Source organism: Mercenaria mercenaria, chromosome 17 (genome assembly GCF_021730395.1).
Source record: "Mercenaria mercenaria strain notata chromosome 17, MADL_Memer_1, whole genome shotgun sequence".
NCBI classification, from domain to species: Eukaryota; Metazoa; Mollusca; class Bivalvia; order Venerida; family Veneridae; genus Mercenaria; species Mercenaria mercenaria.
In genome coordinates, this window is record NC_069377.1 from 32,514,038 (window position 1) to 32,528,382 (window position 14,345).

The following is a 14,345-nucleotide window of genomic DNA, read 5'->3' on the forward strand; positions in this document are numbered from 1 at the left end:
GTATTTATTTTAGGTTGATTTTGAAAGAAGTTCTACAACTTATATTAATCACTCTTGACACTTCATTCCTGATGGAATCCATTGCCACGAGGGTACGAGAGAAGAGGCCAGTTTCCCTTTTATTTAATGTTGAGCGCCAAGCAAGGGAGCTACTGGTACCATTTTTCACGTCTTTCACGTCTTTGGTATGACGTGGCCAGGGATCTAACCCATGACCTCCCACACCCGAAGCGGATGCTCTACCACTAGGCTATCGAGGCAGTCATTGTTACTTACTGAGTGGAAATCCATTTGCTATTTTTAGTAACAGTGAACCAGTGCTTCCTATAAGCTTGCTTTACACCAAGCCCTGTAACAGTATGTCAATCCTAACAATTTATAAACTTGAAACCAGTAACTGTGAAGTCCACTCTGTGTCATCTAAATGCTCTTTCCTTTACCAAACAAAAACTAGAGCTATCACTGAAGGTGATGAATGTACCCCCCGCATGCACTGACACAGTACATTGCAATCTGACGCACAAACGATTGCATAATTATGTGGACTGTATGTATATAGACTTTATGTAGATATACAGACTTTATGTATATATTATAGTAACAAAAACAAATTCCCATAACCCTGCAGAATATTATTCTGAAAGAACCTAACATGCACTATGCACAAGCAAGGTTGGTACTGATCACTTGTGTGAAGTTTCATTAAATTGTGTGCAATGGTTCCAGAGATTAGCCGCACACAAGATTGCATTTGCAGACTCTCTCTCTCTCTTCTCTCTAAATTAGATAGCTAGCTATAGATATTATATATTATATATATATATATATATATTATAATATATATATATATATATTATATTTATATATATATATATATTAATATATTATATATATAGTAACAAAACACAAAGTCCAATAACTCTGCAGAATATTAATCTAAAACAAGGTAATATGCCCCATGCACAACTAGGGTTGGTACTGATCACTTGTGTGAAGTTTCATTAAATTGTGTCAAGGGGAAGAGGAGAGTTGGTGCGCACAAGATTGCATTATACAGACTCTATGTATATAGTATAGTAACAAAAAAGCTTCTTATGAAGTATGACTAAATTCCAACCAGTGGTTGCTGAGAAATACTCCAGATAAAAATTGTACTGAAATATACTACTGTTGAATAATCAAAGGGAATAACTCAATGAAAGATCATCCAAATGGAAAACAAAGATAATATGTGCATCTACTCTTAATAGCAAAGCTTCCTATGAAGTTGGCTAAATTCCAACCAGAGGTTGCTGAGAAATACTTAAGGGCAAAAACTGGTGAAAAGTCAAATGACCGGAACACGAGATAACATGTGCATCTTTTCATCATAGAAAACCTTCCATGATGTATGGCTAAATTCCAACCAGTGCTTGCTGAGAAATACTCTGGACAAGAATTGTACTATAGTATACCACTGTTGAATAATCAAAGGGCAAGAAGTCTGTGAAAAATCATCTGATCAGAACATGAAGACAATATGAGCATCTCTTTTTGATAGTAAAGCTTCCTATGAAGTTTCGCTAAATTCCAACCAATGGTTGCTGAGAAGTACTTCGGACAAGAGATGTGTGACTGATGGACGAAGCGGTGAATACAACAAGAGCTGTCAGTGGACAGCGCGCTCGACTATTCTCAGTGCTTGATAGTATAATATAAGTAATGAGTAAAACTTTAACATTACAATAAGCATATTCTAAGTCGAAAAGGGGCCATAATTCAGTCAAAATGCTTGATAGAGTTGCCTCCTCCTTTTTACAGACTGGGGTCATGATGGTTAACAAGTATGCAAAATATGAAAGCAATATCTCAATGGACTTTGAAATACTTGGGGTGGTACGCAAACTTTTAACATTTATTCTAAGTCGAAAAGGGGCCATAATTCAGTCAAAATACTTGATAGAGTTGCTTCCTCCTTTTTACAGACTGTGGTCATGATGGTAAACAAGTATGCAAAATATGAAAGCAATATCTCAATGGACTTTGAAAATATTTGGGGTGGTACGCAAACTTTAACATTTATTCTAAGTCAAAAAGGGGCCATAATTCAGTCAAAATGCTTGATAGAGTTGCCTCCTCCTTTTTACAGACTGGGGTCATGATGGTAAACAAGTATGCAAAATATGAAAGCAATATCTCAATGGACTTTGAAAATATTTGGGGTGGTGCACAAACTTTAACATTTGTGTGATGCTCACGCCGGTGCTGGGGCGAGCAGGATAGCTCCCCTATTCTTCGAATAGTCGAGCTAAAAAATTGTAACTGTGCAATGGTGGAATTTTCAAAATATACCCATTAATTAATAAACAATGCTGACTATTATGACCCCCTCCCCCCACCCGACACCTAATCTTGATTTTTCTATAAGCTACCTATTGGCTAAGCGCCAAGTTTAATTTCAATATATCAATCTAAACTATAGTTACTGAGCTGAAACTGTTATTTTAATATTTCTCAGAAACAGTGGCTTTCCATAATAATCTCTTATTTTTTTCAAAATGGTCAGATAAAAAACTCTTAGTGATAAAAAAAAACTTGGTCATATAAATGATGGTGTCTACTTGTAGCAGTGAGTATAATGCCCAACTTTATAATGCTGCCTCACTGCGAATATCATGCCCTAGACAGGTGAAAAATAATACCCCACCCTGTCACATTACACTGACACTGAGCTGAACAGTCCTACAACTATCTCTCAATACTGAGTGACAAGCAGAGTAACATTTTTTCACGGCTTTGGTACGACGCAGCCAGGATGTGAACCAATGACCTCTTACACTCGATGTGGCCACTCTACCACTAGGCTACCAAGGCGGTCAGCAAAGTTGTACCTTTAAGATAAACTGAAACAACCAAGACTGGAGAACATAGATGGTGTTTAGCTCAAGTTTGACTGTACATGCGAAACAGTGACTAACCTTCACAGCTGTAACTGTAAGTCCGGCGCTGGTGCTCCTATACCTGTTGTCAGTACTGAGGGGAGTTATTTAGAAGCGTATTTAAGAAACTGTGATTTTCCGTTCCTGCAACAACAGAAATCGTTCTTGAATAATTATCATTCAGTTTCTGTTTATATACAGCAGAAAAATACAATTTCATATTTTTAAGCAATTGTTAATTTGAATGAACTGGTGAATAAGATAATAAGGATTTCAGTAATTGATTTGACCAAAAAAAGTTTGACTGAAACTATCCTGCTGTTCCATTCAATTCATTTCAACATCATTTATTTGTTCTAGTTACCATTTTCACTGTTTTCACCAGTATCTTAGTTCAGAGATATTTTCTTTTAACATGTATATTACAGTTTGTTTATAGGCTTCGTTCCATCAAAAAATGACTCTCAAATCATGAACATGTAGTTTGCCCCTAGATTTCACTTTACATCAGGATTTTATTCCGATTTTCCCAGTTCTAATTATTTTTTCTCCAAAATAGCACACACTGGCCACTCACTGTTAGTAAAACAATCCCTGCAGATATGTAACTGTTTTCTGTTAGTATTCCCCAGTATGGTACAGGTGGCAAACTTCGCAACATGAATCAGAGGAGAATAATGACAGCAGACACACTGCCTTGTGTCAAATGGTCAAAGAGGAAATTAAACTTGGCAAGCCTTCCTAAAAGTACAAACTGCTATGATTTCCTTGTTTAGCAATTTTAATCTGGCCATGTGTGGCTAACTCAAAGCACTCAGTACCTGGATCGCCTACGAGCAACATGTGTATCTCTCCTCTAACACAGGTACCACTTTCATCCTGTCTCTGTATAGAAAAAAAAAGCAGTCTAAGATAAACGCAGCCTAAGGTAAACACAGTCCAAGATAATTAATCCGAGTTAGGAGACCAGTCTCAAAATGTAGCCTTGCCATTGGGTCAATTTCAACCTTGAGCTTAGGAATAACAAATCAGATGCTGAAGTTTTGAGACTGGTCTCCAATCTCAGGTTTTAAAATTTTGGACAGTTACGGCATAATTACAAATATTTAACATCAAAATTTCTACTAGACAACATGAATAAATGACCTTTTTTTTTCAGCAAACATTTTCAAGTCTCCTGAGGCTTTCTTTTCTACATTTAACTTTGTTTCAGCAACCCCTTGTTTACCAAACCAAGGCCATTGAATGTATAACTAAAACTGACTGATCTTTTTATTAATAACACTAAAATCACATTTCATACTTGACATCATTGTGTGTGTGTTGTTAATTTCTTAATCTTTACCCTGCTTAATTTCTAAAATGGACTGGTCCATCTTTGAATTTGGGCAGTACCACTTGTTTATCAAAGGGGTGTTCACTGAAAATTTACTGACTGAACAGCGAACAGTGCAGTCCACGATCAGCCTGCACGGACGTGCAGGCTGATCTTGGTCTGCACTGGTCGCATAGGCAGAATCACTTGCCGCCAGCAGGCTAAAGGTTAACATATATATATAATCTACAAAAGGCTGTAATTTTGTATCATTCTTATCCACATCAATACAATAAGCTTTATGAACAAACCTGTACACCTCCAGCCAGTACCATGGCAACAGCAAGTTTCACCACATACAGTCCATATACTTGCGGACACAAACAGGACAGTATATGGTTGCGAGCTGTTAGGGGCTTACACTCATGCTCTTCCCAAAACTTCTCAATTTCTTCTTTCTGAAATTGAAGCATTTATACTTAATTTAGTATAATTCCATGACAAGAAACAGATTTTTTCGCCATGTCTTCAAACACATTTTGTTTAACCCTTTTCCAATCATATCACCCCAATCCGCCCTTATCGCTTATCCAATGAAACGCCTCAATCCGCCCTTCCTGTCTACAAATGAATCGCCTGAAACCGTCTGGATAATGCACTGTTTAATATTCATCTTTTTCCGATTGAAAAGGACGAAAACTTATTGGTTTAAAAGTTTAATTCGGTTGGGAAAAGTTCATTTTACGATCATGCCCGAGTCTCGCTTTCAAAACGTTACTATTTTTACAGTAAATTTTGGAAATCCCAAACTCATTTTCAGAAAATAAAATTGTACATGTACCGAAATGGCAGATAGCGATAGTGAATTCTAAACATTTTCTCCAAAGGATATTTATGAAATTCCACGTCGGGATCCAGATTCAGATGTGGATATTAGTGATATTTCGTCAGATAATTTATCAAGTGACTCCGATTCGTCGGAAATAGAGGAATTATACGCGTGACAAGTAGAAAATGACTCGGAAAGTGACACCCCTTTGGAAGACCTACGACTGTTGATGAATTATAGAAATTTGACTCCAATATTTCATCGAGGTATGTTAGGGACTTTATTCGTGATGGCGGACCAAATTTGACTGACATTTCAAATAGATTTGACACGTTGTTCGATCCAAATTTTATTTTGAATGATTGCTGAAGAAACCAAATTTTTTATAGATATACTGGTACAGGATCTTTCAAAAATGAAGTACCAGGCAAGAAATTCAACATAAACAACAACAGTTGGATGGAAGGGGTGATGATATTTGGGAGGCTCAGGGAGAAACAACGGCAAATGAAATGCAGACTTTCTTCCTCGGTAATGATAATCATCGGAATACATAACCTCATGTGGAAGATTTCTGGAGCTCCGATGACCGATTTCGAGTAGAGGCTTTTACCAAAATCATGCCTATTCAACGTTGGCCTAAGTTGAAAAATCATCTCAAATAACTGTGATCAGCCTGATCCGACTGACAATATCGCGACAGGTTATTCAAAGTCTGGCCACTTATACACTTGTGTAACAGAAATTTCAAGAGTGATATTACCTATCCAATTCGTAATCTGTCTGTTGATGAAGCAATGATTGGTTTCAAAGGCTGGTTTTTGCTGAAACAGTAAATATCTAACAAGCCGACAAAATAGGGACTCAAATAGTGAATGTCAGCAGACTCTGTATTTATTTATTTATCTATTTATTTATTATAGTTTTCATTCAGGCAATCTCATAGCTTTTCAAAGAAACATTTGGTCAGGTGTCAAACTGAACTACTTGCATATGAATACAATTTGTATTAATTTTGTGATTTGTAAATAGTAGCTGTTGATTTTTCTTTAAATTTAATAAAAAGTACAAGAAAAACACAAGAGGGCCATGATGGCCCTATATCGCTCACCTGTTATCATTGCACTTGAGGACAAGAAGGTCCTCAGTAAAATATCAGAGTCAAAAGGACAGGAACAACAAAGGGAAGAAATTTAACCAAAAAGAAAAAAAAATCTTACAAGGTATAGATCTGTCAAAATACACCTAAAAATTGGATGTACCATCCATGTTGTACCACAGAAAAGCGGTCTCGGTTTTTCCCTACGGCCAATAATAAAAAAGTTACTAAAAATAAGCTATTTATAGTAACGTAAAAGGGAAGTAATTAAAAAATAAATATTGTAAGTGAACAAAAGAGGGATCTGCCAAATAAATCTGTTGACATAAATGAAATTTCAGATCAGTATCTTCATTAGTTATGGAGATATACCCATTTTAATTTGAAATAAAGGGAGGTAATTTGACATAAAACCAGTCCATAGTTATCCACCCTGATTGTCTCTGTCCAACTAATAACAATAATGAAATTTCAAATAAGTCCTATAAGTACTTAATGATATAAATCCATTTTGATTACAATCAGGGGAGGTAATCAGATATAAATTAACTCTGGAACCTACGATTGGATCTGATTTGCTATGGAATCCAAGATTTATTGTTGTTGAAGATATTTTGGAAGTTTGTATCAAATAAAACCATAAATAAAGTCTCTATATGGCTGCAAAAGCCAATTTTGGACCTTTAAGGGGCCATAACTCTGGAACCCATGATGGAATCTGGCCAGTTCAAGTAAGGAAGCAAGATCTCGTGGTGATACAAGTTGTGTGCAAGTTTGGTTAAAATCAAATCATAAATAAAGCTGCTATTATGCAGACAAGGTCAAAATAGCTAATTTTGGCCCTTTCAGGGGCCATAACTCTGGAATCCATTATGGGATCTGGCCGGTTCAAGAAAGGAACCGAATTCTTATGGTGACACAAGTTTTGTGCAAGTTTGATTAAATTCAAATCATAAATGAAGCTGCTATTGTGCAGACAAGGTCAGAATAGCTAATTCTGGCCCTTTCAGGGGCCATAACCCTGGAACCCATAAGGGGATCTGGCCAGTTTAAAAAAGGAACCAAGATCTTATGGTGATACAAGTTGTGTGCAAGATTGGTTAAAATAAAATCATAAATGAAGCTGCTATTGTGCAGACAAGGTCAAAATAGCTAATTTTGGCCCTTTCAGGGGCCATAACTCTGGAATCCATAATGGGATATGGCTGGTTCAAGAAAGGAACCAAGATCTTATGGTGACACAAGTTGTGTGCCAGTTTGGTAAAAATCAAATCATAAATAAAGCTGCTATTGTGCAGACAAGGTCAAAATAGCTAATTTTGGCCCTTTCAGGGACCATAACTCTGTAACCCATAATGGGATCTGGCCGGTTCAAGAAAGGAACAGAGGATCTACAGAGAACGATCACCTTCATCGATGCTGCTGGATTGGAAGTGTAGGGAACGAGAAGAAGAAGAAGAAGAAAGGAACCGTGATCTTATGGTGATACAAGTTGTGTGCAAGTTTGGTTAAAATAAAATCATAAATGAAACCACTATCGTGCAGACAAGAAATTGTTGACGCACGGACTGACGACGGACAACGGACGAAGGGTGATCACAAAAGCTCACCTTGTCACTATGTGACAGGTGAGCTAATAAAACAGTAAACAAATCAAGCAAGTGTCTGTCTGTCTGTCTGTTTATGTAAATATTAATGGGAGATCTTGTTTAGTCATGTATATGGACAAACTTTTCAACTATATTAAATGTATATAATACAATTTCATTTTCAGTACATAGTATATATTTTATGTGTTTAATATATAAATTATGAATGTATTGCAAGTGTTGTACATAATCAGAATTTAATTGTGCATAAATAATGTCAGTGTAAGATGTGATAAAATGAAAAATAAAGCAATAACAAGAAGCTGCGTTCAATAAACGCTTGATGCCCCCAGTGGCATCCTTGTCAATACAAAGCAACCTAAGTCCAAAACGAAGTCAAGGTCAAACTGAGGTCAGGTGATGTTTGAAGATGAGGAATGGTCACAGGTTACATCTGTATTAGTATCAACTCATTCTTGTAAGCGGTATTAATGCTAGACGAAACGGTCCCATTTGGTTAACCAAGAGATGGCCCATATAAAGCAACCTAAGTCCAAAATGAGGTCAAGGTCAATGTCAAACTGAGGTCAGGTGATGTCTGAAGATGGGGAATGGTCACAGGCTACATCTGCATTAGTATCAAGTCATTCTAGTATGGGGTATTGATGCTAGACGAAACGGTCCCATTTGGTTAACCAAGAGATGGCCCATATAAAGCAACCTAAGTCCAAAATGAGGTCAAGGTCAAGGTCAAACTGAGGTCAGGTGATGTCTGAAGATGGAGAATGGTCACAGGTTACATCTGCATTAGTATCAAGTCATTCTAGTAAGGGGTATTGATGCTAGACGAATCGGTCCCATTTGGTTAACCTCCTACGGACGGACAGACGGACAGACAGGACGATCACTATATGCCTCCCACATCAGTAGATGCCGGGGGCATAAAAAAGGAATTCAGATCTGATGAAATCAGCAAATATCAACTAAGTGTCAATGACTGGAAATTATTAGTGTTAATTGAGTGGGGATTAAATAGACATACTCCCCACTAAGATCTTAGCAAGTGTCATCTTCTGTAAGTTTATTTAATTATCTCCCATCCTGTGCATGTGTTAATATGTTTTTTGCATGGCCTTTGTTACTTTGAATAGTTTTAAGTGATACACCCCATCATTTTTATGTGAATAACTGGCAAAATATTATCATAGGCAAATACCTCTGTTCAGACAGGCTTATCAGATCAAACAGATCTATGTTCCCAGTAGGTATAGCTTTCCAGTGGAGTACTGATTGGAAAAGGGTTGAAATAGCAAGTTGTGAGACAACAACATCAGGGTGGCCAACCCATGTAATGGTTTGGTACAATGTACATGGGGAAAATCACTCAGGTAACATGTTTGCTTACAATTTTCTTATTAACTTGAAATATTTTAATAAAACAAAAGTGTGACTGTCAGACAAGAAAAAAGTGCTTTCCCCTGCACAAAGTGTCTGATCTTTACATTTACCAAAACAACTTTGCCCAAGTCCCTGTGTGCACATAACCTAAACATCTTGTGTGTGGAAAAATATTTTGACAAATGTATTGAGATGGTATGGCAGAAGCTTTGTATAGTAGAAAACACTCGTTCTCATGTCTTTGACACTTTTTATATAATTAAAATCTCTCACGTTACAAGGAAATTATTGGGCAGAACTGTTAAAAGAATCAAGCGATTTTCACTGTGCATATGGTACCATAAAGTCACATGGGCTGGCCACCCCAAACATTATATAATTCCTTCATAAAACTGACATTGTACACCCTTTATGAAGTTTAGATTTTTGGATATAAAGTTTGAAGCTATATGCCTTTACTTTTAAAGCTTTGGTCAATCAGTGTGGCATCATGTGCTCTTATAAGCTTCTTACCAGCCCAAGAAAGAAGTAGTAGCATAATAACAGAGGTATTGCCCATTATTATCACATTTCAACTACCTTAAAGATATACTATGCCAAACCTTTCATATTTTATCTTTAGTTATTTTACTTCTAGTGTTGAAAAACCTCCCCAAATGTACTTTTTTTCCTTGAGTAATTAATTGTGTATGTTGAGCTATATTCATAATGAAATGTCAGCGACATTTGTTTGTTACAAAAAAAACTTCCAATTTTTTTAATGGTCGTAATTATTTTAATTAACTGTGCTCTATTTGAAACCAAACGCAGAGTACTGTAAATACATGTTAGCTCATTAAAAATACATTTTAACAGGGTTCATACAGATCTTGGATACAAGAATTCCATGACTTTTCCATGACATTGCCTGGTTTTCCATGACGCAATCCAAACATACGAAACTCGAAATAAATGCAATGATACACTCATTTTATTGGCATACAAAGACTTTTATTTCAAACTATTTGCAAAATAAGACATCAGTTTTTTTTTCTTTTTCAAGAGTAAAGTTCAAGTTCCAACAGCTGTTTACTCTTTTTGTTTTAGCGAGTCACGTTTACGGTCAAGTTTAAGGTCCAACTGCTCTAATTCCTGTTGCTTTTCTTTAGCAGTCCTTCTCAAAGAGTCAGCTTGGGTCACAAATGCTATCTTTCCTGTGGTTTCTGCTTTGTCACAATTTTTGACAGATCGGTAAGTTTGTCACAGACGGTGCATAAGGCTTTCCTGTTATCCGACTTGAAAGGCTTCAACCATGCTTTGTACTGTTCATTCCTTTCCCAGTTAGTGTTGTATTGGCAACTTCTTTTCTGACTCATATTTTACTATTTTTAGCTATTTCACGCTTAGTTTCGTTTTTAAAGTACAACGAAAATAAACCCGAAACGGTGCAATAGTAAACTTAACAGTCATTTCGTACCCAACCAGATTCGACCCCAATATTGACGTAAATTACTGATTGTTCGATTAGGCGTTTAAATCTGGATTTTTCTGATATTAAATTAAAACAGATGTAATCGTTTTACGCATATACAGACTTATTCCAGATCACTTTCCTACTTTCCACGACGATTTTTAAATTTTCCATGACATTGCCATGACAAAATGCAAAAATTCAATTTTCCCTGACTTTTCCAGACAAATCTCGTTTTCCATGACTTTTCCAGACCTGTGCGAACCCTGATTTACACAAACTATATACATTGTAGTATTACAGAGTAATTCAAATGCAAAATTTTGGTCTTTAGTATACATTTCAGTCAAATTCCTTGCAGAACTACCATGTTGTGCATTCTGAAACTAACATGTTTTACAATCAAGAATATTTTTGAAGTATGGCCATCATTTGTCTGGCGTGCAAGGTCAATTTACTTACCAAATCTTGTGTAACAGCTATAGAGTTCCTCTGTTCATTTGTTACAATGATGCTGTTTGCTTTCAGTACCAGTTCTATATCACATTTATTATCAGCTGATAAACTGTGCCATCTTCTTAGAACAGTACCACTGAATTACAACAATAACACAACATTGCATACTGTAAAATCATTAATATTTGTGAAGGACTAAATTTCGTAAATCTCATGCTTGCATCAGACAGTCCATATAAAAAATCCCAACAAACAAAATGAAATTCCCATCCATTCATGCTTCACAAGCTGATATAAATGAATTGATATCCCCACCAAACACCAATTTTGACCCAAACCATGAAAATGTTCATATAAATCAAATTATTTCACATTCCAGTAAATCTGCTTTTAGCTGACTTAACAATGTCATGAATTAAGGCAGTGGACCCATAATGACTCTCGGCAGTTTGTGATAACATATTTTCGTTATTCAATTAAGTATTCTTCGGATGTAAATTTAGCTTAACATGCACATGGCTCTCAGTAAAAAAAACAAAGCACCAAAATACAAGTGCCATCACTCCTCTGCAGGTGCTGGAGAACATGTAAGAAAAGAGTTGTGGTTAGGATTTTCTTAATATAAAAAGGGCCATAATTCTGACAATGATGCTTGGCCTATATAGTTGCCTAATAATGATAAACAAGTGTGCAAAGTTTCAAAGCTGTAGCTCTTATTTTTGGGGAAAAGGTGGACCTAAACAACACTTTTACCCAACACCAATGCTGACTATCAAGTGATGACAATACCTCCTAGATTTTTTTTTCTATCAGACGAGCTAAAAACAAGATGAGACTGCCGAACTCACAGATAGTCATTACAGGTCTACTACCTTAAAAACAATTACAACATATTTGAATCTGTATGATGAAACTTGCATAAAATTTATATATTGTTGGTAAGGTTATTAATAGTTTAGCATTACACCGAAACAGTTTTGTCATATTGTGTCTTTTCAGCTTTTGATTGTGGAGGAAGATCACAGTCGCCACTCTAGGCATTGATTAGGCACCAGCTGGCACCTTGTAGAACCACAATGCAGGCAAGTCGCCTTATCAAAATAATTCTACACTACTGAGATTTTTACTGACCACACAATGATATCATCTCCAGCTTTGCAGCTGTCTACCAAGTCATCCTCGAGGACCACCCACAGAGACCTGGGGATCGTACCCATAGCCAGTCTCTGTACCTGTTCCTGGATCTTGATCTCCTGGTAGTTTCGACATTTTACTGGTTGTCCACCTGTCAATGTTTAAATTTCTAATTGTCTCAATTACATGTTATCAGATTTGGGTTGTACAACACACATAATGATAAATGACGGTAAGGAATATGAGCCCCAAAATTATGTGTGATGTAGTCTTTAACCATTGATTTACAAGACATGGAAGATAACTTTTGTTTGAATCCAATTTAGCACATTAAGACGCCCTACATATCTAGCATTTTCATCTATAATATACTTTTTCTAAAATAAATGACTGAAAAAATTAGTTATTTTGTATAGACACAAAATACAGAAAAGAGCTATAAATCTACCTTTGTCAAAGACTAAAGTGAAGTTTGTCGAGTTACATACATCATTTGTACACTTTACCGGCTTTCCAACGCTGTTAAACTGTACCAAATCTGCCTGTGATAGAACATATTTTGTTAATCAGCATGTGAAAATTTATTTACAGAAAAAAGTTCTGAATATATTTTATCAAAATTACTTTAGGACCAGTGAAAAAGATAAACTGTATGCGGCTAACTTGCCTAAATGGTCAACTGTATTTAGTAGCCACTTGTTTTAAGCTGCAGGTCAGCACAATTCCCAAATTGATTTTTTTTCTTATTTCAACCTAATGTAAGCACTCCCCTGATAAGTTCTTTGTAATGATATGGTGTGACTTGGGTTTCAACTTACTTAACCCTTACCCTGCTAAATCTCAATAATGAACTAGTCCATCTGTCAATTTGGACAGTGCCATTAAGTTGATTAACTGTTAAATGGGGTGCTTACCAAAGAGATACTGATTGAATGGCCAACAGTGTAGATCATGATCAGACTGCACGGATGTGCAGGCTGATCAAAATCTACACTGGTCACAAAGGCAGAATCAATGGTGTCCAGGATGATAAGGATTCTGCTAAAATAAAGGACTGGTACTGACAACAAAAATATTTAACATCAACATATTGCTTTTATTACATTGTTTTTCAGCCAATTTGAGGAATATCACTGTGTGAAAAATGCCGAATATAATTTTTAACTAGGTCTATGCTGGTGCTCAGTGGGTAAAATACATTTCTATCTTACTGTGACAGAAATATCCTCTATCTATACAAAATGTTTAAGGCTTAAACTTAAATTATTGCCTAATTCAGAACTAAAAAGAGCTCCTAACAAATATAACATCAAATCGAAGCATATCTCAACTACTACCACTAAACTGAGAAAATTTTTGACCACTATGAATTTATAAACGCATAAATTCTTACTTTTTGTGTGACGACGGCTTTACATTTATTACAGATATAGTCTTTCTCATACTCTAACACTTTCACAATGGTTGTTCGGATAACTGTACCTGTAATATAAATAATAAATATCCTGTAACATTAAATATACACTCTTACATTCGAACTATGGTTGTCCTGATAACAGTAACTGTAACATAAACAACAGTTATCCTGTAACATAAATATACCTTACAGCTGAACAATGGTCCTCTGAAGAACTGTTCTTGTAACATAGTTACATATACATTTTCACCACCTGTCACCATAGATGATCACATTATATGTCCTGTTTCACTGACATACAAAGAGGGTTACAGATTTGTGAGAAAGGTAAACAGATTTTTCAAGAAGAGATTTAATTACCTGTCAGAGCTAGGAAATTTCCAACATCGGAAGTTTTTGGCACAGAAACTCGGGTAAACTCTGGTTGTACTGGAAGTGATGTGATCCTTGCATGCACATTGGGCTTTACACTCTGTAACAATAACAGATTGTGCAAATGTTTGTGTTAATTAACATGTGAAAACAAGAGGGCCATGACGGAACTCCATTGATCATCTGAGTAAACATTTGAAATATGAAGAGATAATGTCATGGCAATGGCCTTGTGTTGTACTGTCTGTCATCTTGCATGCCAGTATTGTGAAAGATATAGATTGTTTTGTAATTTCAAGAAACATTCTTTTTAATTTTTTGTACCAAAATGGTGTGTTTTCGCCTGTAACAAGAGGAAATTTAACAAA

The 14,345-nt window shown here is 36.0% G+C and overlaps 1 pseudogene; it reads right to left on the reverse strand.

Moving 5' to 3' along the window:
• LOC123536502 (DNA helicase MCM9-like) overlaps positions 1-14,345 on the reverse strand; it is a 47,773-nt pseudogene that overhangs the window by 21,910 nt on the left and 11,518 nt on the right.